Here is a 27103-nt window from a genome sequence, read left to right on the forward strand (position 1 = left end):
GGTGTACTGAAGGGCAATCTGATGCTATCTGAGAGGGGCGTGAAAACCATATATACGTGATTTTGTGCACCAGTGCCACCCTGTAGCAGTATTTCTGCTGTAGGTTGGTCAGGAAACAGTTACAGAAGCGGTTTGTGTTATGGCGTTGCATTACTTTAACTGACAATTGCGCGGTCATGCAATTCTGCACCCAAATTAAATTTATGTCTTTTTTTTCTCACTAATTGAGCTTTCTTTCAGAGGTATTTGATCGCCTCTGCGTTTTTTAGTTTTTGCACTATAAAAAAAAAGGACTTACAATTTTGAGAAAAAAACAATATTTTATGAACTTTTTGCTATAAAACATGTCCAGTTAAAAATGTAAAAATCTAATTTCATCATAAATTTAGGCCAAAAGGTATTCTGCGACATGTCTTTGCTAAAAAAAAAAATCCCAATACATGAAAATTAATTGGTTTACATGAAAGTTATAGTCTACAAATGGCGGTATAGATACTGGAATTTTTTTTTTATACTAATAATGGCAGCAATCAGCGACTTATGGTGGCAATCAGCAACTTATGGCGGGACTGCAGCAGACATTCTGACACTGGGGGTCACTGACATCCCCAGTGACACCAATACAGTGATCAGTGCAAAAAAAGCACTGATACTGTACTAATGGGACTGGGGAGGAAGGGGTTAACATTTGGGGGTGATAAAAGGGTTAACTGTATGATGGGAGTGTTTTACTAGGGGGCGGGGGGGTGTTTCACTGTAAGCACACTGATCGGAATGGCTGTGCTCAGCCATCTCGATCAGTGTGCCCAAACTGACAGGGAGGAGGGCTGCATTGTAAACAATGCAGCCCTCCTCCCAGTCGGTGTTTGGCGGTAATCACCGGGCTCCAGCAGGTTATCACCGGCCAGGGCCCGGTGATTGACACCTGTGGCCACGATCGGCAGCGCGGGTAGGGTGATCGCAGGCCTCATGCACGCCCCCCTACATGAAAATTAAAAGACACGTATATATACGTGATTTTGTGCAGCAGTGCCGCCCTGCCGCAGTAAAATTACTATGGATGGTCAGCAAGTGGTTAAAGCAATAAAAAAAAATTGCTGCTCCAACCAAACAGTTTTTTAAACTTTTTTTCCCCTTGGTACATATTTCCCAGGGCAGTGCCCAGCCTCTCTTGTTTGACAGTTCCTTGCCTTTGAGTCTGTACTATGGCCATTGCTGTTTTTAAATATTTACCTCACTTTGACTTCAATAGGCTTTGGATTTGGCATCTGAAATTTAGTCATGCTGTATGAAACTGCCTCAAACTGAACCCTAGGTACACTTGGCTCAACCCTATGCAAGAATAACTTCAGCCAAATACCATGGCTGTACAGAGCTTCCTCCCCAAAATGCCTAATTTTCTAGTGAAAGTTGTAAGAGGTGGCTGGCAGTTCGACAGTTAGGTCAGCAGTTCGACAGGTTAATGCATAATTATATTGAAACAGCATTGTTATACTGTTACAATGTATTTTTTTTTACTTTTTGTGAAGATCAACAAAGTGTCCTTTAAATTTGCATATAATGTCAGTTCCTGAAAACTTTTTTTTAAATTCTCTTTTTAACTCCTTATTAACATTTTTTAATTCACTTTTTCATTTTCATTTGTTTTTGATCCTTTGCATTTGTAGTACTGTATTTAGGGTTATACTTATCAAAGATTAGAAGAAAATATTATCCATTAAAAGAGAAAAGTCCCCCACCCCCTTCTTATTTTCTCTCTAATAAATTATCCCATTTTACTGTCATGCATCAAGGGGCTTTTTCTTGTACTGGAATTCTTGTATGTAGTGCAAATATATGTTTTAACTTGATTTCCCTTCTTGCACATATCTTTGTGTTTGATTCTGTATTTGTACTGTTTTTCTTTAGAAAAATTCAATAGAAAAAAATTGCTATGGAAAAAAAAGACAATTCGTCTAAGTGAGATTCAATAGGATTGGCTCATAATTTTGTGTCTAGATTTCCCATATGTATTATGTGTAATTCACTGGGCATATCTTTTTAGATTGAATCACGGCAAAAGGGTGAATCTTGGTACAGCAGTGGCTATTTTGCCTGTTTGGATGAATCTTTGGGTTAATCATAATGGGCTTCCCTTTATTCATCAGCCTATAATTGCATTCCATGGTGCTTAAACCATCAGTAGAGAATGCAATTTGTTGTTTGTTTAATTTGATATTTTTATTTACAAAAAATCTGCTTGATTTCCTCTCCAGAGCTAACCAACTATGTTGCTCCTTCCTTTGACTTGTTAGTAATATATTGGATGCTGCAAAAAATCTTTTGGATATTGCTGGACCCTGTAAAGGTAATTAGAAGTTAAAAAAGAATACTAAAGGACTTGTGTTGCATGTCTATTTTACTTACTTTTCTTACCAACAAGCACTGATGTACTTCAGGAATCTCCTAAAACCAGTCCACCAGGGAGGAGACAAGCATCTATTAGCCTCCAACAGAGAGGGTGCCAAAGAACCTGGTGCCTCTCAACATTGAGCACCATTGCACTCAAAAAATCCTCCAATGCTAAAGAGCAGGCTGGAAACTACTAACATTTTTACTTAATTGATCCAGGGAATATCTAATTGTCTTCTGGGGAATCAGGAATTAATTTTCCCCTCGCTGGGGAAAAATTGATGATACTTTTTTTTTTGCCTTCTTCTGGATCAGCTGTGGGTATAGGATAGTATATATGGATGTTTTTCTCTTTATTTTTCTTTTTGGTTCTGTTGGTTAAACTAGATGATTTTTTTTCATCTTAACTATGTAACCACTTTATAATATACACTGCTCAAAAAATGACAGGAACACTTTTTAATCAGAGTATAGCATCAAGTCAATTAAACCCCTGGGATATTAATCTGGTCAGTTAAGCAGCTGAGGGGGTTATTAATCAGTTTCAGCTGCTTAAGTTTTATTGCAATTAACAACAGGCGCACTAGATGGGCAACAATGAGATGACTCCCAAAACAGGAATGGTTTTACAGGTGGAGGCCACAGACATTTTTTTCCCTACTCATATTTTCTAAATGTTATTCACAAGGTTTGCATTTGGCTAGGGTCAGTGTCACTACCAGGACCCTACAGAGGTTGCACAGGCAGTCCAGCTCCTCCAGGATGGTGCATCAATATGTGCCATTGCCAGAAGGTTTGCTGTGTCTCCCAGCACAGTCTCAAGAGCATGGAGGAGATACCAGGAGACAGGCAGTTACTCTAGGAGAGCTGGACAGGGCCATAGAGGGTAATTAACCCATCAGCAGGACCGGTATCTCCTCCTTTGTGCAAGGAGGAACAGGATGAGCACTGCCAGAGCCCTACAAATGACCTCCAGAAGGCCACTCGTGTGAATGTCTCTGACCAAACAATCAGAAACAGAATTCATGAGGGTGGCCTGAGGGCCTGAATTGCTCTAGTGGGCCCTGTGCTCACTGCCTGGCACCATAGAGCTCGATTGGCATTTGCCATTAAACACCAGAACTGGCAGGTCCATCACTGGCGCCCTGCGCTTTTCACAGATGAGAGCAGGTTCACCCTGAGCACATGTGACAGACCTGAAAGGGTCTGGAGAAGCCGTGGAGATGTTATGCTGCCTGTATGCCTGTAACATTGTTCAGCATGACCGTTCTGGTGGTGGATCATTGATGGTCTGGAGAGGCGTATCCATGGAGGGATAGGTATCGTGTGTATATATATACAGTCATGGCCGAAATTGTTGGCACCCTTGATATTTTTCCTGAAAATCAAGTATTTCACACAAAAAAGGTATTGCATTAACACATGTTTTGCTATACACATGTTTATTCCCTTTGTATGTATTGGAACAAATATAAAACAGAGGCAGAAAAGCAAATATGACATAATGTCACACAAAACCCCAAAAATGGGCTGGACAAAAGTATTGGCACCCTTAACTTAATATTTGGTTGCACACCCTTTGGAAAACATAACTGAAATCAGTCGCTTCCTATAACCATCAATAAGCTTCTGACACCTCTCACCCGGAATTTTGGACCACTCTTCCTTTGCAAACAGCTCCAGGTCTCTCTTATTGGAAGGACACCTTTTCCCAACAGCAATTTTAAGATCTCTCCACAGGTGTTCAATGGGATTTAGATCTGGGCTCATTGCTGGCCACTTCAGAACTCTCCAGCGCTTCTTTGCCATCCATTTCTGAGTGCTTTTTGACGTATGTTTGGGGTCATTGTCCTGCTGGAAGACCCAGGATCTTGGACGCAAACCCAGCTTTCTGACACTGGGCCCTACAGTGCGACCCAAAATCCTTTGGTAATCCTCAGATTTCATGATGCCTTGCACACAGTCAAGGCACCCAGTGCCAGAGGCAGCAAAACAACCCCAAAACATCATTGAACCTCCACCATATTTTACCGTAGGTACTGTGTTTTGTTCTTTGTAGGCCTCATTCCGTTTTCGGTAAACAGTAGAATGATGTGCTTTACCGAAAAGCTCTATCTTGGTCTCATCTGTCCACAAGACGTTTTCCCAGAAGGCTTTTGGCTTACTCAAGTACATTTTGGCAAACTGTAGTCTTGCTTTTTTATGTCTCTGTGTCAGCAGTGGGGTCCTCCTGGGTCTCCTGCCATAGCGTTTCATTTCATTTAAATGTCGACGGATAGTTCGCGCTGACACTGATGCTCCCTGAGCCTGCAGGACAGCTTGAATGTCTTTGGAACATGTTTGGGGCTGCTTATCCACCATCCGGACTATTCTGCGTTGCAATCTTTCATCAATTTTCCTCATCCGTCCACGACCAGGGAGATTAGCTACAGTGCCATGGGTTGCAAACTTCTTGATAATGTTGCGCACTGTGGACAAAGGCAAATCTAGTTCTCTGGAGATGGACTTGTAACCTTGAGATTGTTGATATTTTGCCACAATTTTGGTTCTCAGGTCCTCAGACAGTTCTCGTCTCCTCTTTCTGTTGTCCATGCTTAGTGTGGCACAGACAGACACACAATGCAAAGGTTAAGTGAACGTCTCTCCTTTTTATCTGCTTTCAGGTGTGATTTCTATATTGCCCACACCTGTTACTTGCCCCAGGTGAGTTTACAGGAGCATCACATGCTTGTAACATTCTTATTTATCCGCAGTTGTGAAAGGGTGCCAATACTTTTGTCCAGCCCATTTTTGGAGGTTTGTGTGACATTATGTCGAATTTGCTTTCTTTCCTCCCTTTTTTTGTTTTGTCCCAATACACACAAAGGGAATAAACATGTGTATAGCAAAACATGTGTTAATGCAATACGTTTCGTGAGAAATACATGATTTCCTGGAGAAATATCAAGGGTGCCAACAATTTCGGCCATGACTGTATATATATATATATATATATATATATATATATTTCATATCATATACGATATATCATTAGGAATCCTTGAACCCATTGTCAGCACCTATGCTGCAGTGAGTCCTGGGTTCCTCCTGGTGCATGACAATGCCCGGCCTCATGTGGCGAGAGTATGTAGGCAGTTCCTGGAGGATGATCCGTCGTCTCATTAGGAGTATGCCTCGACAATGTCAGGCATGCATACAAGCACGTGGGGGCCATACAAACTATTGAGTACCAATTTGATGGTGATGCAATGAAATTTCAGAAAAATTGACTAGCCTGCTGCATAATTTTTTTCACTTTGATTTTCAGATTGTCTTTGAATTCAGTCTTCTGTAGGTTAATAATTTTCATTTCCATAAAACAATGGGGCATCCTTACATTTCTAACACATTACCCAGTCCATATCAGTATAGATATCCAGCATGATATTTTTCCTCATTGAGATTTGATGTGTTTTCAAAGTGTTCCTTTAATTTTTTTGAACAGTGTATGTTCCCCAATCAAAGCTTGAAAATAGTTTAAATATTGTGCAAGACAAAAAAAAGAGTGAATGTTAGGCAAATTACCAAACAGCTCTACATTCACTGAGCGATACATAGAATGAAAAGTATAGTAAAGTACTTTTTATATCGAGCCGAGGTTATTGGTGATGCAGTAGCCCATGTTTAAAATGGAAATTGAAGTAATAGTATGAAGATGATAATAATTACTATTATTTTGTACATATGGGCAGTCATACTAAGCGACATATCGGCATGGATGTCACTCCACTTCCTCAAACTCAATCTTTCCAAAACTGAGCTCTTAGTATTCCCCCCAGCCCATGCCCCCTCCCCTGACTTCTCCATCAAGATTAATAACACAATCTTCATTCCCTCCCCTCATGGCAGGGTACTAGGTGTAATCCTAGACTCCCATCTGTCCTTTCACCCCCAAATCCAATCACTGTCCAAATCTTGTAGAGTGCACCTCTGCAACATCTCCAACCTCGGAAACCACTTAGCAACCTATTCACTCCCTTGTTATATCTTGCCTTGACTATTGTAACTCCCTCCTCATGGGCCTACCGAATCTCAGGTTATCCCCTCTTCAGTCTATCATGAATGCTGCTGCCAGACTTATCCACCTTACTAACCATTCTGTATCTGCCACCCCTCTCTGCCAATCCCTCCACTGGCTTCCCATTGCACAACAGATAAAATTCAAAACATTGACAATAAGTATAAAGCCATTTATAACTCTGTCCCAAATTACATCAATGATCTTGTCTCTAAATATCACCCAAACCGTACTCTCCGCTCCTCGCAAGACTTCCTGCTCTCTAGCTCCCTTGTCTCCTCCTCCCATGCTTGTCTCCAGGGCTTTTCCAGAGCTTCCCCCATCCTCTGGAACTCTCTACCCCAATTTATCAGACTATCGTCTACTCTGCTCACTTTTAGGAGATCTCTGAAAACCTATCTCTTCAGGGAAGCCTATCCTGCCCTCAGCTAATAATGGAATCTTCTACTCTTCCAACCAGTCCATCCCACACAGTTACTACCTTTTGTACCACTAGCCCCTCCCTCCTAGATTGTAAGCTCCAAGGAGAAGGGCCCTCCTTTCCCTCTTGTATTGAACTGTATTGTTGCTGTATTGTCTCCCGTTATATTGTAAAGCGCTGAGCAAACTGTTGGCACTATATAAATCCTGTATAATAATAATAATAATAAGTTTTATATTATGTGAACAGGATGAGAAAGAACACTCAAAGAGACCTCTGTGGTGAACTAATGGATATTTATTTACTATACTTTTTTAAACAATATGTGCAATTTCAAACTCCTTTTATATTTACAATGTATTAACAATATATATTTTACATTTTATTATTACATTTTATAATTTAGTATTGCCTCATGAATTGGAGTATTATCTACATACTGAAACTACCAATGACTGGTTTTGAAAAATAAGTCTTTTATTAGCAATGATCTCTTTAGCTGCCAGATCCCTGTTTTTGTCAGTTTCTTAACCATATCATCATATTTTCTCTTTCAGTGATTTTAACCTTTTTATACTGTATATATCTGTATCAATTGAACAAAGGAGGTACTGATATTTTATCAGTCTTTAATGTTCTTATCCACATATTCATGTTTGCATAAAGTGAACAAATAATATTCTGTTAGATATGAATTCAACCTGACAGAATGACCTTTCTTTTAATAAAAATAACTATATGCAGTACATACAGGTGAAAAGTTTGATGAGTTTAGAACATCTGCTTGTAACACTGGCCAAGCTGGGGATTTTCTGACCATAATCCAGTTTAACTGAATTGCAACCAGTTGATATCACAACAGCCTAATTATGACAGTGGCTATACCCGTACGAAATGTAGTTGTATGATCCTTCATTATTAAAAATACATTTTTAATAAATGTTTTTGTTTTTTCCAAATACTTTTTATTAAGGTTTGTCAGTTTTACAGTACAAACAAAAAACATTCACACTCATTCAAAGTTGGTGAGGACATCCATCATCAGTTGTTCAAAATCACTCAACCAGCGAGCAAGAAAATACTTGTATCACATGTTTTATATATCACTACTTATGATGTACCCTGGGTCAGCATTGCAGTAACCATTGTGTTATTAATGATAAGCAGCTAGCTAGGGTTCCCATAGTTTAAAAGATTTGTTTGGGGTTAGCCTGCATTGATAAATCTGCTGTTCTTTCAGTAAGGTAGTATTATTTTGCATGTGCCATTCCTCAAATGTGGGAGGGCTGGGGGAAAGCCATTTCATGGCAATAGATTTGCATGCAATAAACAGTAATCTAGATACAGGCACCCTACCCTCTGGCAAGTACTTCTCATCCAGGTTTCCTAATAAACATACCCCGGGGTATATATTTGTGTTTGATAATCCCTGTTAATCATGTCCAATAGCATATAGCAATAATGAACACGTTTAGGACATTCCCACAGCATATGGAGAAGATCTGCCAGGGAGTCCCTACAAAGAGGACACTCCAGGATATATCTACATCCCCACCGAAATAGCTTAAGTGGAGTACGCCATACTCTATGTATAACAAACGGTTGGGAAACACTTTGCATGGGTGTTAGGGAAACTAGCAGTGCTAATTTCGTCAATGAAAATATTTTCGGCATCATTTTTGTCAGAGGTTTTTAGTTAGGAAAACAAGACGAAAATCCATTCAAATTTTTGTCAATTGACAAAATATATACAAATTTTCATTAACAAACAAACACAGAACTATAATGTGAGGGAAGGACTTTTTTTGGGGGGTTTTCATAGTGAGAGAAGGGGAGATAAAAGGCGCAGGCTGCCTATAGTGCAGCAAGATTTAATTTACCCACAAACTTTAATGTGAAATAGACATAGAATTAGCTCAAAGTGGAGCTGTTAGTAGTGGTAATAGTCTCGACTGGAGCCACTGGGATCATGGAGAGGCAATAGATGCTGGTGATAAGATCCAGAGAAGCTGACAGAGAACCGCCTCGAGAACCTTGGAAAAACTGTCAGATGGAGTTGTTAAGAGCCTGGGTGCTAGTAACCAATCAGGAACCATTTCAGAGGCAAAATCATGCCTCCTTCATCAGCTGATCAAAGTGGCATCTGAAACAGTTCCTGATTGGCTACTAGCACCCAGGCTTTTGACAGTTTCCGTGGCAGCTCTCTGACAGGTTCTCTGGATCTTGTCACTGGCATCTACTGCCTCTCAATGATCCCAGCGGCTCCAGTCGGGACTATTACCACTACTCCAAAATAAACACTGAGCTAAAGTATTATTATTATAGGTACTTATATAGCGCCATCCATTTACACAGCGCTTTACATATATATTGTACATACACATCAGTCCCTAACTCCCAAGAGGCGTACAATCTAAGGTCCCTAACTTACATTTATATATACACATATTAGGGCCAATTTAGACAGGATCCAATGAACCTACCAGCATGTCTTTTGAGTGTGGGAGGAAACTGGAGTGCCCAGAGAAAAACCACACAGGCACAGGAAGAACATGCAAACTCCAGGCAGGTGGTGCTGTGGTTGGGATTCAAACCAATGACTTTAGTACTGCCAGGTGGAAGAACTAATTATTTAGCCATTGTGCTGTTCATTAAGTAGTGAATAGAACAGTGGAAAAGCAGCCAGCACTATAAGCTCAGATACCACAGCTCCAATGAAATTATATATAAAGCACAGTGCTAAAATATCCAAATCATATCAAATGTGCAATGAAATGACATACCACATAGTGGACGATATTACCACTACTGAGACCTTCACATTGAGCTAATTCTATGCCTGTTTCACTCTGAAGCTTATGAGTGCATTACCATTGTTTCCTTATTTCTGTTGGTTAACATAGTCCCCATACACTATACAATTTTGGTTGCACAGATTCAGTTTTTAGCAAGTGAAGCACTGATTTTTAGTTTGTTTTTTCAAATCTTTTAAAGTTGCACTTCTATTTGTCAAAAAAGCAATATTCTTGTAACAAAACTTGTTTTCTCCAGTCATCTTCCAGGATGGCACACTTGAGAGATGACTAGCTCAAATTGACAGCAAACACAATAAAAAATTTAGTTTAAATTGAGTTTAAATTACCTGCCCTTTCCTCCCCTCCTCAGTTTTATTTATGTTTCCCTGCTGAAAAATGTTTATTTTCTGCAGACTGAAGGGCTGGGGCTGGAAGGTCCCCCTGGGGGGTGAAGAGCTGAGCTGGAGAGGGCAGGCTGTAGCCAGGGTCACTTACCCACTCCAGGGGTTTCCAATACAGGGGAACTTCCCAGGCACAGGGGAGGTGTGCCTGGGGTTCCCGGGTCAAGTGTCCTTCCTCCCTCTTCTGGGGCAGTGGGGAGGTCTGTCCAGGAGAGGACCGGGCCATGATGTAGCTCTCATGGGTATAGGGATTGCAGGCCGACTCATGTTTTCACGGTGTGCCCCTATAGGGTAACGGGATGGCCATGATGGAGTCTGCGGCTAGTCTGCCAGAAGCCCAGGTGGGCAGAGGGCAGGTGTCAGCAACCGCCTGGCGGTAGCCTCTAGCAACCCACTGACCGGAATTCCCCAGGGCGCAGAGTCTAAGCCTCAGTCTGCTGGTTCACCAGAGCCCCTGATGGTGGGGATGGACTTGAAGCAGCCCGAGACCAGGTCGCGACCCCTGAGGAACACCAGCTGTGGAAGAGGCGGACGCCAATGGCGTAGAGCAGGTGAGAGCCAGACGTGAAGAGGTATGCGTGGTCAGACGGGCCGGGTCAGTACAGCGGAGCAGACAGTGCAGAGCAGCAGGCAGAAGAATAACGGGTCACAAGCCGGGTTCAGTAATGGGAGATCAGGCAATCAGGAACAGGCAAAGAATAGTCAGGACGTAACCAGGGGTCAGAGCAGGAGAAGGCAGCAGGATCAGGACAGGCTTGGGTCGGCAACAAGGTATCAGGAACACAGGATTAACCAGGAACAGGACAAGACCAGAAGGCGATTTGGAGATGCACAGGGCAGGTTTAAATAGGCCGCCCTGTGCTCTCATTGGTGCGGCCGCGATCGCTAGTGCGCATGCGCGGCCGCCGCCGCGATCGCCTAGGGTTCAGCGCTCGCTGGATCGGACGAGTCGGCGCTCTGCGCATGCGCGCACCGCCGAGGCGTCGGGATCCCTGACAGCAGGGAAAGCAGGGTGGTGGGGGCAGGACCCGTAAGATCCAAGCCTCGCTCTCAGTATACTTCTGGTGAGGGTGGGACTTCTGCCTCAAAGATGGTGGCGTTTTTCCTTCCTTATGAGGCTGGTGATGAGCCTCAAATAACTACCCCAGGGAACGGACCCAGGAGCCTGGCAAAGGCGAGTCCCAAAGTCCCTTGCTAAGGATGGAAGAAAAGGCAATGGCTGCAGCCATTGAGAAGGCCACAGGCGGTGAGTCTGACTTGGTTAGTGGGGCAGAGAGAAGGGGAGGTAGGTCCTTTCTCACTACCCTACAGATGTGCCTGGGAGGGTGGAGAATACAATTTAAATGGGTCCCAGTTGATAAAGGAGGGGTATCAGGGATCAGAGGGATCTAGCAGATCAGGAGGTAAATGTCCCGGTATTGACGGACCACCTTTACCAAGGATTTTATTCCAATGTCTGCATGGTCCAAAGCCTTCATGGAAATTCCAATTGATCATAAACCTAAAAAGGTTGAATGGGTTCCTGTGGTACAAAAAGTTCTGTATGGAGAGTGTTTACAATGTACGCAAACTTCTACTCATAGGAGTGTTTATGTCACGGTAGACCTCAGGGACGCCTACCTCCACACTCCCATTGCCCCAGAATACCAAGCCTTCTTACGGTTTACTATATTCATAGAGAAGGGGGTCAGCCATTGGCAGTTCCGTGCCCTTCCATTCGGGCTGGTGGCCAGTCCGAGAATCTTTACCAAAGTCCTAGCCGAGGTAGTGGCGTATTTACACCTCCAGGGGATTTCCCTCATCCCTTACCTAGACCACGTGCTGATCTATGGGTCCTCACAGTAGCAACTCCTGAGAGATCTGGAAAAAGTGATCCTCACCTTGGATATATTGTCAATCGAGAAAAGTCCTCATTGACTCCCTCCCAGACCAAACTGTTCCTGGAGTACATAGTGGACTCCATAGTCCAAAGGCTATTTTTACCCAAAGAAAAGATCGACAAGGTAGTGGGGGCTGCTTCTGGGTTAATAACGGCTGCAGATTGTTCCCAGAGGCACATCATGAGAGTCATAGGACTCATGACACCCTGTATATCGGCTGTGGAGTGGGCACAGCTGCATTCCAGGGAGCTTCAGTTCTTCCTTCTAGGAAAACAAGTTCACTGGATGAAAGGGTGTCACTCCCACAGCATATCAAAGGCTTGCTAGGATGGTGGATCAAGCCCCAGAATCTGGGGGGAGGAAGACCATGGGTGCAGTGGGACCCAGTGCGGGTAACCACAGTCACAAACCAGTGGGGCTGGGGAACTCATTTAGAGGACCAATAGGCTTCGGGTCCATGGGACCCACACCTACTCCAATTACAGGAAGTTGTTGGCAGTGGGTCAGGCCTTGAAGTCCTTTGAAGACAGGATTGGGGGAAAAGAAATCCAAATTCTGTCGGACAATGTGTTGACAGTAGCATACCTGAATCATCAGATTGGCTAGCTCAGGAGATTCTAGGTTTGGCAGAGGGCACAGTCCTTTTGGTGTCTGCGGTACACATAAAGAGCTTGGCCAACACAAAAGAAGACTTTCTCAGCAGACAGTTAATCCATCAGGGAGAGTGGTAACTCAATTCAAAGGTCTTTTTGCAGTTAAGTCAGGTTTTTGGCAACCCAGAAATAGACCTTTTTACCTGCAGGAAAAACATGAAAGTGAGGCGTTTTTTCTCAATGGCTTGGAAACAAGGGTCCAAGGGTCAGGACATATTAGCACAGGAATAAGACTTCAAACTGATATATATATATATGCCCCCCTCTGGCATTGATTCCGCAAGTGCAACAGAAGATGAGCCAGTCAAGTTGCAGATTGATCCTGCTAGCCCCATGGTGGCCGAGAAGAGCCTGGTTTGCCACTTTAAAGAGGTGGTCTATGGTCATAGCGTCTCCCAGTCAGGAAAGATCTTCTCTTGCAGGGGCCAACACTGCGCCCCAATCCGGAGTTTTTTTTGTTAACGGCCTGGCTCTTGAAAGGGAGATTCTTAGGAGAAGGGGGTGTTCCAAGAAGATGATATGAAACTCTTCTCCTCAGTAGGAAACAGGTGACTATAAAGATATACGCCAAGGTGTGGGGTGTGTTTGCTAGCTGATGTCAGAAAAAGGGTGTTTCTCTTCTCATGGTCCCTGTGACCTTAGACTGTCTCCAGGTAGGAGTGGATAAAGGAATAGCGGTTAACACCCTAAAGCTGCAAGTGCTGCCTTATCGATCTATTTGGACCAGGGACTTGCATCAGAGCCCCTAGTAAAGAGGTTTCTGGGGGCCAGGGAAAGAGTGACCCTTATTAAGATTCATAGTTTTCTGGCTTGGGATCTAACCCTGGTGTTAGAGGCGTTAACCAAGCCACCTTTTGAGCCAGTAGCAGATTTCAGTTAGGACGCTATCTTTTAAGTTAGCCTTCCTGTTAGCCATCACAATGGTAAGGAGGAGAGGTGACCTTCAGAGCCTGTCGATCAAGGAACCCTTCCTGCCAGTATTGGAGGACAGGGTAGTGCTTAGACAGGATCCCCTTTATTTGTCCAAGGTGGCATCTCGATTCCACGGGACACAAGAGATTGTCCTACTGTCTTTTTGTCAAAACCCTAAGAATGAAAGGGAAAAGAGTTTTAATTTTTAGATGTCAGAAGGTGTTTGCTGACATATTTAGATAGAGTAAGTAACTTCAAGAGGTCGAGTTACCTTTTGATTTTGCTTAGCGGCCCGAGGAAGGGTCAGCAAGCAGCTAAACCGACAATAGCTAGATGGTTCAGACAAGCCATCACCCTAGTTTAGGAGCAATCAGGAGTTTAAATTCCTTTACACCTGAGGGCTCACTCTACTAGATCGCTGGCGACTTCTTGGGTGAAGAGGGCTGGAGCATCGATTGAACAGATCTGCCGAGCAGCCACATGGACAAGCCAGGACAACTTCATGAGACACTACAGAGTAGAGCTGTTGTCACCACAGGACCGGGCATTCAGCCAGAAGGTATTAAAGGCAGTAGTCCTTGTAGCAATCGTGCACACAGAGATGGATGCAAACCTCCATTTTGGCAAAGGCCTCCATCTTGTATCATTTTCTACTCCAAATTCCCCCTTCCTCTCTGATGAGTGACATGTGGTCTGTATGAGGCAGAGGTCACAAGCAAATAGGCTCAGCGGGAGAGCTCCAGAGCTATAAATCCTGACCTAGCTGGTGCCTAGATGTCTGTTAGCGTCTCAATCTGGGATATCGTAAAGCCATAAACCAAGTCCTTCACTGAACCTTAAAGACATTCCAGGTAGTCGTAAAACGGACTCACATTTAAAAATCCCCTTTTCCCTTATGATTTCATATCTTGGAATATGAAAGACTTACATAAAAACCAGGCATGTATTCAGACCGGTCACTTTAATACAAGTTGTCTGATATATTACACTCCCTAGCTGACCTCCAGAGCAGAAAATGATATCTCCTTAACCGTCCCAGCAGGTATGTCATATTTCATATCTAGTCGTTCGGCAGGTGATTCTGCATATTAATCTACTCGTGGATAGAATGTTATATGTATCCAGGGAAAGTTATTATTTACTGTCATTTGAAAAAACTTGCCATCAGTACCATCTGCCCCAAGCACAATGGGCTTGGTACCTGACACCAGGGCTACGAGGCAAGGCCCTGGATGCGTTTGTCGAATTGCCAGTGGGGCAGGATGATGATTATGAAGCTCTAAAAGATGCCATCGTCCAGAAGTACCAGATGACCTCGTAAGTGTACCGCAAGCGGTTTAGGTCCTTGCAAAAGGGACCTGGGGACTCTTACACGGATGTGGCAAGTCGCTTATGCACCACATTCCGACAGTGGACTAAAGGACTGAAAGCTGACTCCTACAAGTCTCTGGAGGATCTCATGATACGAGATCAGCTTCTGCATATCTGCCCAGAAGACATCAGACAGTTTGTCTTGGAGAGAGAACCAGCATCTACTAAAGCTGCAGCCGATCTGGCAGATACCTATGTCCACACGCAGGTGTTTGACCCTCGCAAGGCTTCTCCAAATGGCTGGAAAGGAGGGAAATTGCCCATAGCAACCCCTCCTACGCCGGTGAGTCAAGCTTCCCCTCACCCAACAGCTGCAGTACTTGGGGCCAAGCCATCCCTGCCTGACAACCGCAGATGTTACACCTGTGGGAAATCCGAACATCTCAGGACGCAGTGTCCTGAGCAGAAGCAGATGACATCACCTGGCCAGCAACTCTTCTTCAGTGCTGTTTATCCGCAGAAAGATGCCGGTAACCCCCGCCAACTTGCAGCCAGTCACTGTGGGCAACCGGTCTGTAACTGGTTTCCGTGACACCAGAGCAGACATCAGTCACCTTGATCCGGCCAGAGGTGATTGAGTAAAGAAACCTCATCCCAGGAAAGTTCCTTACCCTCACTGGAGTTGGGGAGACCCGTTCACACATACCCTGTGCAAAGGTATTCATCGATTGGGGTGCGGGAAGGGGGATGAGGGAGGTGGGGGTCTCGGATAAAATTCCCACACCTGTTTTGTTGGGTGCCGATTTGGGTACTCTTGTGTCCTATTATGGCCCTGCCGAGATTACCTTGAAGGCCCCCCTGGAACTCTCCGGACACTCTCTGGGCAACCTGTGAATGGACAGAGGAAGGGGGCTGGGAATAGAGTGGGGCTACAGGAGAAGGAGAAGAAATCCCCTTGCCTGGGGAGGTATCGAACTCATGTGTCATTGATATTACAAACGTAACTGTTGATAATGATGATGATAATGATGATGATGATGCTGACATTGATAATATTGATGATAATGTTGATAATGCTAATGATGATGATGATGATGGTCATGATGATAATAATGATGCATTTTCAGTGTTGGGGTCACCGACAGTGCTGTGAAGTGGGCAGAGGTACAATCTCTGGGTGCTGAGCAAAGAGATGGTCTAGATAGGTCTTTTCCTTGCCCCGGCTCAGAGGATTCTACCTTGATAATCGCCCAGCCGTTGTCCTTGCATGGTACTGAACAGCTAGTTGGGACTTGTGGTCCCACGGCCAAGGCAGCACTGGGGAATGGCCAAAATGTTGCATTCAGCAGCAAGCTAGCTGTGAGCTTCCCTGCTGAGAAAGGTACACAACAGCCAGCTGGTACTTGTAGTCCCATGGCCAAGGCAGCACTGAGGAGTGATCAAAACTTTGCATTCATCCGAAGACTAGCTGTGAGCTTCCCTGCTGAGAAAGATAAACAATGGCTTGACAGGGATAGTGAAATTAATGGTCTACCAGCAGGGGGCTTGGGGACTGAAAGAGTGTCACTTGATCTAGGCTGTCAAAGTGTGTGGGGGAAATCTGAAGCTAGGGAGGAAGTCACCTCCAACTATTTCTGGCTTAGATTCCCTCCCCGAACACCAGGCAGACAAACATATGCCATGGGCAGTGACAGCACACCTGAATTGTAACTTTCCATTCAGGTACAGAAGCTGCTGGCAAGGCCTATGGTAGATGGTGTCTGGGTTCAGGGAAACCTGGGGAGAGCTCACCGTGCTGTTCATCAGTTGGACGGCAGGGTGTATCCTTCCCTCATGCCTTCGGCCTACTTCACCACAGAGGAGGTGCAGACTGAATGGGCCAAAGAGACAGAGGGAATATCGCAGTCAGGAATCCAGCGGTCCCGCGGAGTCTGGGCATCACCGGTAGTCTCGGTCCTCAAGCAGGATCAGATGACCAGGCTTTGTGAGAACCTTGGAAAACTGAGCGCCAGCCCTGTGGTTGTGGCCTACCCCACAACCATGAGCATCCGGCAGGTGCCCGCTGTCTAACCATCATGGACCTGAGCAGAGGGTATGGGCCACCATCTCTAACCCGGGAGGCTCAGGACGAGTCAGCCTTCACCACCCCATGTGGCTTGCCTAAATTCACGGGAAAGCTAGTTGGGGTTGAGAACGCACCAACCACCTCTCCAGGGGTCAGGAATGACCTACCATGTGGAGTGGAACTGTGTGCAGTTGCCCACTTTAGGCGCCTTGCGGTGTTCGGCCCTGTCTGGGAAGAGCAACTTGGGCCCGTCACTCGTCAGGAACAAACTGGCCGTGTCTAGTCTGACAGTCGAGAATGGTAACTGTCAGGGGGCGTGTTAGTGGTTCAGCCTTAGGAACTACCGGTAGGAAGAGACCCCCAGAGGTCTGGGAATGGGGAAACTGAGGCAGTTATGGCCTGGCATACTCCCCAGGCCAAAAAGCAGGTTACGTCAGTCTTGGGTACAGCTGGCTACGGTAAGATGCCTAGGTGCACCTATCATGGCTCAGCTGAACCTGTGACTGACCTAGCAGACAGGAGACTGATGGAAATGGTGTCCTGGATGCTAGCAGGTAAAGAGGACTGTTCATCTTGGACGAAGGTACCTGTAGACACATCTGGAAGGCGAGTTCCAGAATTCGCCTGTCCAGTTACGGTGCACACAGGCGCCACTACTTTCAGGCCAGATGTAGTCCTGGGCCTGAGGAAGGAGATTGGAGAGGGAAATCTCATTCTCTACCTCGACAAAAAGCTACGTCTCAATATGGTAGCATATGACACCCCTGAACAGAAGTGTTGTGTGAACAGGTGGGCACCACGGCAGTTGCCACAATATCCGGGTAGTCACAGCAGACTGGTGCTTACCCCTGACAGCTCACTTGGTTGGCACAACAGTGTTGCTGGGGAGAACAGCACCCTTCTCAGAAGGAACCTGGTTCTTCCGCAGTGTAATTGTACCAGATCACCCCAAGGTGAACCTCTGGGCACAATGGGTCTGTGCCCTGGTCAGGCAAACCGCAGCAGGTGTCAGTTGCGTCAGGAGGGAAATTGCAGTTCCCTCCCATGCAACCACCTGAGGGAGGAGCTGTAGCAATCGTGCACACAGAGATGGATGCTTCATTTAGGGAAAGGCCTCCATCATTTTGTACTCCAAATCACCCCTCCCTCTCTTTTGAGTGACATGTGGTCTGTATGAGGCAGAGGTCACAGGCAAACAGGCTCAGCGGGAAAGCTTCAGAGCTGTAAATCGCGACCTAGTTGGTGCCTAGATGTCTGTTAGCTTCTCAATCTGGGATATCGTAAAGCCATAAACCAAGTCCTTCACTGAACCTCAAAGACATTCCAGGTAGTCGTAAAACAGACTCACATTTAAAAATCCCCTTTTTCCCATGATTTTATATCATGGGGAAAATATATAAAAGTTATAAAAACCAGGCATATATTCAGACCGGTCACTTTAATACAAGTCGTCTGATATATCACACCCCCTAGCTGACCTCTATAGGAGAGCAGAAAATGATATCTCCTTAACTGTCCCAGCAGGTATGTCATATTTCATATCTAGACGTTCGGCAGGTGATTCTGCATATTAATTTACTCATGGATAGAATGTTATATGTATCCATGGAAAGTTATTTCCCTGGTATCAACTTGGGAGGGATTTTGGTTCTAGCTGGGACTTCCGCCCACAACTCCTTCCCCAAATGAGGCGATTGATTCTCTGCTTTAAGGAGACACCCTGCTGAGTTCCTAGAAATAGACTGTTATGCTTGGAGCTAAGCTGAGTTAAGTTGAAGAATTCTCCCTTTTAACACCAGGAAACAACTTTGGGAGATAAGGCGCCCTTTTGCTCTGACACTTGAAAGCTGCTTAAACCAAGGCTGAGGCAAGTATTCTACCTCCCTAAAATTCTTTTTGTTATCTCTTTGCTGTGTTATTGCTCTGTGTGTGTGTGTGTGTATATATATATATATTGGCTACATCTTTTTCTGTAAATATTTTTATTGCACCCTTTTGACCAAATCTTACTTTCTGAAAGTGTTGAACTGTTTCTAAAGCTCTTTAATGCAAACTAAGATCCCCTGTCTCTGAAGAGAGCGCTACTGTGTGTTTTAAACGTCTGCATACATCTGCCTGCGGTGACATTGTGTATACAAACAATTATTCAGACATCATAGTGTTATTGCTAATATTGCCGAGTTTCCTCTTTCTCTGTATAAAAAGGAGGTGGTGGCAGTGTGAAGGGTTAATTGCGTAATTAACGTGACCCAGTAACAATCACTCTCAGGCAGCCGGTACATCAATTGTGGTCCATTAGCTGGAAAATCTTTGTGCAGGGTGCAGCTGGGCATGGCATTGTTATGCATGTGACAGCGCAGTTTTAGATTGGCTAGTCCTTCGGTCACAAGTTGGTGAGAAGGGCTGGGGTCTGACGCCGTGACCGTCACAGTCCTGCCCTAAGGTAGGCCTGAGTTCCTTGCTTATCATCTCAGGTGTGCTGTCCTAGAAGATGACTGGAGTTACAATTACCGGTAACAGTGTTTTTGGGAAATCTTCCAGGACGACAGGCCTACTTCCCACCCATATCTGGTGTTGATTAAATTGAGGTAGAATACATTTCGTGGACTGGGGTGCGGGAATACTCTTGCACAAACTGAGGAGGGGAGGAAAGATGGGAAATTGAAACTCTGTCAATTTTTGATTGTGTTTCCTGTCAGGTGGAGCTAGTCATCTCCAAGGTGTGCCATCCAGGAAGATTTCCCAGAAACACTGTTATTGGTGAGTGTAATTGGTACTTTTTATTTATAAAGATGTTCTATATCACAACAGCTAAATCTGTGTCTGTAGTGCATGTACAAAAACCTTAATACCATAAATAATAACATGTTATTAGATTTTTACTCCAGGAGTTTGGAAATTCTAGAGAAATGCTTAACTAGTGCATTACAGTTTAACTAAACCCATTAGATTTTAGTCAACTACAGTTGCAAGAAAAAGTATGTGAACCCCTTGGGATTACGTGGAGTTTTGCATGAATTGGGCATAAAATGTGCTCTGAACGTCATCTAAGTCACAACATTGGAAGAACACAGTCTGCTGAACATAATACTACACAAACATTAGATGTTGCCATGGTTAATTGCACATAACATGTAAACATTCACAGTGCAGGGAGGAAAAAGTATGTGAGGCCCTAGCTTAATGACTTCTCCCAGAGCTAATTGGAGCCAGGAGTGAGCCAATCTTGACTCCAATCAGTGTGATGATATTGGATGTGTTGCTGACAGCTGTCCTGCCCTTAAAAAAGACACACCTGTTTTGGGTTTACTGGTTTCAAGAAGCACTGTCTGATGTGAACCATGCCTCGCAGAAAAGAGCTCTCAGAAGACCTACGATCAAGAATTGTTGACTTGCATGAAGCTGGAAAGGGTTACAAAAGTATCTCCAAAAGCCTTGATGTTCATGTGTCCACCGTAAGACAGACTGTCTACAAATGGAGAAAGTTTAGCACTGTTGCTACTCTCCCTAAGCGTGGTTGTCCTGTAAAAATGACTGCAAGAGCGCAGCGCAGAATGCTGCATGAGGTAAAGAAGAATCCCAGAGTGTCAGCTAAAGACCTACAGAAATCTCTGGCACATGCTAACATTTTTGTTGACACATCTACAATAAGGAAAACATTAAACAAGAATGGAGTACATGGAAGAACACCACGGAGGAAGCCATTGCTGTCCAAAAAGAATATTGCAGCACGTTTGAAGTTTGCAAAAGAGCACCTGGATGTTCCACAGCACTACTGGCAGAATATACTGTGGACAGATGAAACCAAGATTGAGTTGTTTGGGAAGCACACACAACACTATGTGTGGAGAAAAAAAGGCACAGCCCACCAACATCAAAACTCATCCCCAGTGTAAAACATGGCGGAGGGAGCATCATGGGCCTGGACGGATTGTTGTCATTGATGGGAAAATGAATTCCAGAGTTTATCAAGACATTTTGCAGGAAAACGTACGACCATCTGTCCGCCAACTGAAGCTCCGCAGAGGGTGGGTGATGCAACAGGACAATGACCCAAAGCATACAAGTAATTCAACAAAACAATGGCTGCAACAGCACAGAATACGCCTCCTAGAGTGGCCCAGTCAGAGTCCTGACCTCAACCCAATTGAAATGCTGTGGCATGACCTTAAGAGAGCGATTCACACCAGACATCCCAAGAATATTGCTACACTGAAACAGTTTTGTGAAGAGGAGTGGTCCAAAATGACTCCAGATCGTTGTGCAGGTCTGATCTGCAACTACAGGAAACGTTTGGTTGAGGTTATTGCTGCCAAAGGAGAGTCAACCAGTTATTAAGTCCAAAGGTTCACATACTTTTTCCTCTCTGCACTGTGAATGTTTACATGTTGTGCAATTAAAATATGGCAACATCTAATGTTTGTGTAGTATTATGTTCAGAAGACTGTGTTCTTCTATTGTTGTGACTTAGATGATGTTCAGAGCACATTTTATGCCCAATTCCTGCAAAATTCCACGTAATCCCAAGGGGTTCACATACTTTTTCTCGCAACTGTAAAATGTACTGGAGATTTTAGTCAACTAAAATGTACTGACAATTTTAGTCAACTAAATACAACTAAAACAATTCAGTTGACTAAAATATGACTAAAACTAAAATGTCATATTAGTCAAAAGACTATGACTAAAACAATATTTGATGTAAAGATTAACACTGGACACCAGGACCACTTAATCCTGTATAGTTTGCCAGGCTTAATCAATAAATTTTCCCAAATCCTTTTCCCACTTGCCTTGGCCAGGGAGGGTCAAATTACCTACATATTTTCTTAGAAGTTGCATTTAAACAGAGGATGTAGATTCCGATTTGTCAGTAGTTACAACAAGGGTTTCCATAAATGGCACAGAGTGTAGGCCTATGTTTACCTGTTTGGACTGGGAGAGCTTTACATGATTAAGCTGAAGATATTGGAAACACCTATGAGATGGTATTTGATATGTCTCCTGCAAGTCTTGGAAGGATCTTACACATTTTGAGAGTACATTTGACCTATACACTCCCCTAGATCCCCTGGATCATAGATAATACTAAAATCCCCAACAACCAGGATGGGAGATCCGGGATAGTCTGCTATAAGGGCAGCCAATTACTAGATCACCTCAATGTTGGGTGGCCGAGATAAATACCGTACACAGTTCCCAAGATACATTGCAAAGAAGCTAGGGTACCTACTAAAAAAAACATAACGTCCCTGAGGGTTTGTGACCCACGATAAATGCAATGAGTCCCTCTGCTCAGGCTGTCAAGGTTCCGAAAAGTTGGATGCCGCTGACTAATGAGGGTGCAGGCTGAGGAAAGGTTCATCCAGATCCAAAGCATACTGCCAAAATAGGAAGAGATAGCCCAGCTGCCACACACCTCGCCTGGCCCAAGTGGTGGAATAAAAATAAAAATAAAAGTATTGCATATGAAATACACAAAAAGAAAAAATGACAAACTGCCAAAAGCAATCCTGCAAAAGACTAATACCCTTGTTAATATTTTTTTATCAATTTATTTTGTTATTGGTGTTCACTTTAAAATATGTAGTACAAAAAAAGAAAGACAGGGGAAAAGCTTTGGTCGCAAGAGTGGAAATTGTGCCATGATAATAAACCTGTGTCGTAAAACTCAATCAAAAATAGGTCCAGGATTCACAGAAGGAAAAAAGGACAAAGACCCCATACAATATCTCTCATACCAACAATAATATTCAATACACAAGCATTTAAGAGCAATATTGTGTGAGATAGGGGGTCAAAACTAACACAATCTATGTGAGCTGATAGAGTAACCTATAAGGACACAACATACTGGGATGAGTCTATTTACAGGATTCACTTGAGTGAAAAAATGGTCTCCAACTGAGAAAAAAATATGATATGGAGAGTCTCTGTGGGTTCACAAGATATCATGAATGTCGCAAAAGCGCGCATCAGAGATGGACCAGAGTTCAACCATTTTGGTTTCAACCTCCATCTTGGCGAAGGGACTAACCATCCTGAAATATATTTTCCCTCATCCTCCCCCCTTTCCTATCTGTTCAGCCACAGCGACATCTGGTTGTGGGTCACTGGCAGGCTAGAGCAGCAGGGGGCCCAGAGATACAAAGCCCCCCCCCAAGAGAGACAGAGCCTCTCTGCCCAAGAACCTGTGTAATTTCTCATCTCGTAAAAGAGATAAGGCAGCTTTCCCAGGAATTGAAAGAGGTTTTAACCTCATAAAACCTAGCAGCGTAGGTGACAGAATTAAATGAACATTCCTCAAATCAATTTTTATCCTATGTCTCATATCTTGGAATATGAGTGACATACATAAAAGCCAGACATATCATCGGATGGGCGATGAGCAGGCGAATCGTTTAATAGGCCACTCAACTTGTTTCGCACGCTCAGGGAAGCAGAAACATAGATCAGCATATAATTTCATAATTCATATCTAAATAATCCTCAGACTTGTCTGTGTAATAATATACCCGTGAGGGGACTATCGCTCGTACAGCTAAGAAGTTATAGACCAGAATATGAATTAGGAAAGATGTTGGTTCTAATTTAGGGTTCCGCCCAACGATCCCTTCCTAAACAGAGTATTGATCAGTTACTCAAAGCCACCCCCCTGCTGGGACATTTTAAAAACAGGCTAGCAGGCCTCAGTAAGTTAGTTAAAGACATCTCCCATTTTAACATCAATAACACCTGGGGAGACCCTTTTGCTCTGCAACTTGGATCTGCTTACAAACCAAGGTGTACTGGCAAGTAACTTAACCCTTTAACTTCCTTCCTATTATCTCTTTGCTGTGCTGTGGTTCTTTATATATGTATATATATATATTTTAGTTACATCTTTTTTCTGTAAATATTTTTATTGCACCCGTTTGACCTTTTAGTAATAAATCTTTCCTTCTGAAAGTGTTGAACTGTTTCTATAAGCTCCCAATTGCAATTTACGAATCCCTGCCTTTTAAGAGAACGCTACTGTTTGTTTTTAACCTCTGTATAACCGGCCTGTGGACCCTTTTATACAGACAATTGCTTCAATCATTATAGTGTTATAGCTGAACCCTGAGTTTCCTCTTTCTCTGATAAATATTAGTTGCATAGTTACCCTGACCCAGTAACAATTGATTCGGCGGCCGGTACATCGATCGTTTTCCATTAGCTGGAAAATCGTTGTGCAGGGGGCAGCTGGGTGTGGCATTGTTACGCACGTCACATCGCGATTTTAGATTGGCCAGTCCTTCGGTCACGAGTTTGGTGAGAAGGTCTGGGGTCTGACTGTCAAGGTCCTACCTTTCCTCAGGGCTTGTGCTGCTCCATGTGCTGGCATCCACTTAGGTGTCTGCAAAGCATTGTGGGATCCTTTATGCTTTCAGCCCTCTGCGGCTCCTCCCCCAGGAGGTGCAGCTTATCACATTTAAGTCTGCTCTTTGTAGCTGTCCATTGCATTGGTGTCCTGTCTGTTGCACAGCAGCAAGCTCCTGTTTAGCTACTCATTGCTTTCCTGGATACCGACTCGGCTTTGGCTAAGACTCCTCCTGGCTTCTGACCCTGGCTCTGGCGACCATTCTTCCTGGCTCCTAATCCCGGCTCTGGCGACGATTCTTCCTGGCTCCTGATCCCGACTCTGGCGACCATTCTTCCTGGCTCCTGATCCCGGCTCTGGCGATGATTCTTCCTGGCTCCTGATCCCAGCTCTGGCGACCATTCTTCCTGGCTCTTGACCCCGGCTTTGGTACGATTTCCGCTGTTGGACTTGCATAGACTCTTGTCTTATTTTTATATTAATAAACCTACCTTTAATTGCACCTCCTTGTGTGTCTGGCTCCTCACTCCCTGACGCTGCGATTGTGACGTAGTTGGTGGTCGCGATCGTGAGATTGTTGCATGTTGGTGGTGGCGATCTTGCGATCCGTGACAATGAAATCCAGCAAATTCCCTAAGGGTCTATCAGGACCCATCTGCAGGAAAATTTTACTTTAAAAGATATTAGGATATTGGTGCCTCTAGCATATGTAGAATAGACTGAATGGTATTGAATTGGGTATTTCCTGTTCTGTAGCAGGGATACGGTGTACTTTGTGAAATGAATTTCCTGCATGCAAGCTACTGACAAGCCATAATGTTTAAGTGTAGTAAATATTGACGTCTTTTTAACTGGATTCTTGTCCCCTCTCACATTTCAGTGTAGCACCCATCTAGTTAGAGCAGGCTGCCAAATTTAGTTTGGTTCCCCCTGTAATCAGAAGAGCAAGTAGTTACTTGGGGCTGCTTAATGTTTCACAGGCTGTTGCTCTGTTACTTCCCCCTGTATCTAGAAATGTCTAGAACATAGTGGGAGGAAGGACAGGAGTCTGCAGCCTAAATATTTATGCAACTCCAGCCAATCCTTGGGTAGATGTGGCCACACAGTGGTGAGAGAGTCCATAAATAATCTAAGGCCTGAGCAGCTGTGTCCAGTCCTGCAGGAGGAGACCCCTGTAGAGAGTCTCTGCCCCCTGGGCAGAGGTCTGGGTGGAAGCCAGCCTGAAGACACCAAGGTCCCAGCTAAGCTTTACTGGGGGGACTATTTAAAAGTCCTAGTATCTAATTGGTTAAGGAGAAACTCAAGGGAGAGAGTCGAGAGGAAGCTGTGGGACAGAGCCCAAGTTGTGCAAAGGCAGTGGGAGTCTACATCTTTCTCACTAGGAAGATCCTGTTGGATATTGGCAGGAGGCAACTCATGATCCTGTGGCTGAGTGCAAGACCCCAGTGCTGCTTTGAATTCTGGCAGGAGTAGAGATCACAGCCAGCCTAGAGATCCAGTGGGACATTTCTTTGTGCAGTTCAGCCAGAGGTTGTGCAATACAGGCAGAAGTTGTGCAGTGCAGCCAGTAGTTTATGCAGGGCATGCAGGGCATGCAGCAGATTGTGCAGAGCAGCCAGAAGTTAAGTGGACCTCAAGTTGTAAAGTTTTACAGTTCCGGGGTATCCCATGCTCTCTGTCTCTATCAAAGTTAATTGTTCCCCAATAAAAACACAAAAAAGAAACTCGTAGACTGTTCTAGGAGCCTGAGGCAGACAGCTAGAAAATGCTGTTTTCCTGGCTGTGTGTTCTAAGGGGGAAATAGGACTCAATTCACCAGCGGCTCTTTAGGGGGTACCCAACACTAGGAAGTGAGAATTAGTTCTTTAGCCATAGTCCACTATATTCCTAAACTGGATATCAGCAGATTTCGAGTAAGAGGGGGCTCCCTTGGGTAACAAAGGCACTGCAGTAGTGATCTCATAGGGCTGAGGGTCTTGACAGGCAAGACATTCTCTGTGCAGGCAGAAGTTCATATGGTGGAACTCTACCCAAAACAACAAATAGAAATCTGTATAAACTGCCAAACAGGAGAAATATCTGAAAGAACCTTATCTCAGCAGGAAAGAAAAAAGGGGACTTTCCTAGTATCAAAGGACAACACAAGTAATTAAAATTCATACATTTTATTTGCAAAATGTATTAAAAAGAATAACATTACTTGGTACTTGTAAATCTCCTTTTTCTTCCCTGCTGGGATAAAGTTTTTCCCAGTTATTAGATTTTGGGATGTGGTACAAATCTGGCAGCAAAAACCTTTACAAACCTTTTAACACAGGAAATAAAAAGAAACAGTTCGTGCAGGAGATAACTGGGAGAGAAGATGAACGATCAGGCCTTGTATGACCACTTGGCTACACCAGCAACTTAGCAAATTAGCATGACTCATGATGCTCAAGAGCATGGTGAGATTGCCTTTTCCGCTTGAGGCAGGTGTCTGTGAGAACCCCATAGAGACCAGATGTGAAGGAATATTATAGCATAAGTATCTTCAGGAGTTGTTATTGTTGTGAGAAGGAAACAGATGTTGCTCATTTCTATCCAACTTGAGAGTAGCTGCTTTGGGAGTATCAAAAAAGAGTGTTTTCACCTTAGTGACAATCCATAGCTTGGCTGGGCACAACATGCCCACATGGCGTACAATATCTGAAGACTGCATAGTCGCTGTTTAACATCAATGTATTGTGCTCTCTGTTGTTGCACTTCAATTGAAAAATCTAGAAAAAAGGAGACCCATTTTTGACCTATTAATTTCAACATTGCCTTTCATAAGGGCCATGGTTGAGGATATTATCCCTATCTGTGTAGTGGAGAAAAATTAAAATGAAGGACATTG

The 27103-nt window shown here is 44.0% G+C and overlaps 1 protein-coding gene across 4 annotated transcripts in view; it reads left to right on the top strand.

The window, feature by feature from the left end:
- The first annotated feature begins 11091 nt into the window (after positions 1-11091).
- LOC149462174 (uncharacterized) overlaps positions 11092-27103 on the top strand; it is a 72101-nt gene continuing 56089 nt past the window's right edge. The window contains exons 1-2 of one of the 4 annotated variants that reach the window (XM_089677263.1): positions 11092-11311; positions 19586-19646. The gene's annotated coding sequence lies outside the window, so the exon portion shown is untranslated. The remainder of the gene's footprint in view (positions 11312-19585; positions 19647-27103) is intronic. The other 3 variants (XM_089677260.1, XM_089677262.1, XM_089677261.1) reach the window with 3 other exon arrangements.

Source organism: Staurois parvus, unplaced genomic scaffold, assembly GCF_062004578.1.
Source record: "Staurois parvus isolate SC_StPar_1 unplaced genomic scaffold, SC_StPar_1.0 ptg000183l, whole genome shotgun sequence".
In the NCBI taxonomy this organism is placed as follows: domain Eukaryota; kingdom Metazoa; phylum Chordata; class Amphibia; order Anura; family Ranidae; genus Staurois; species Staurois parvus.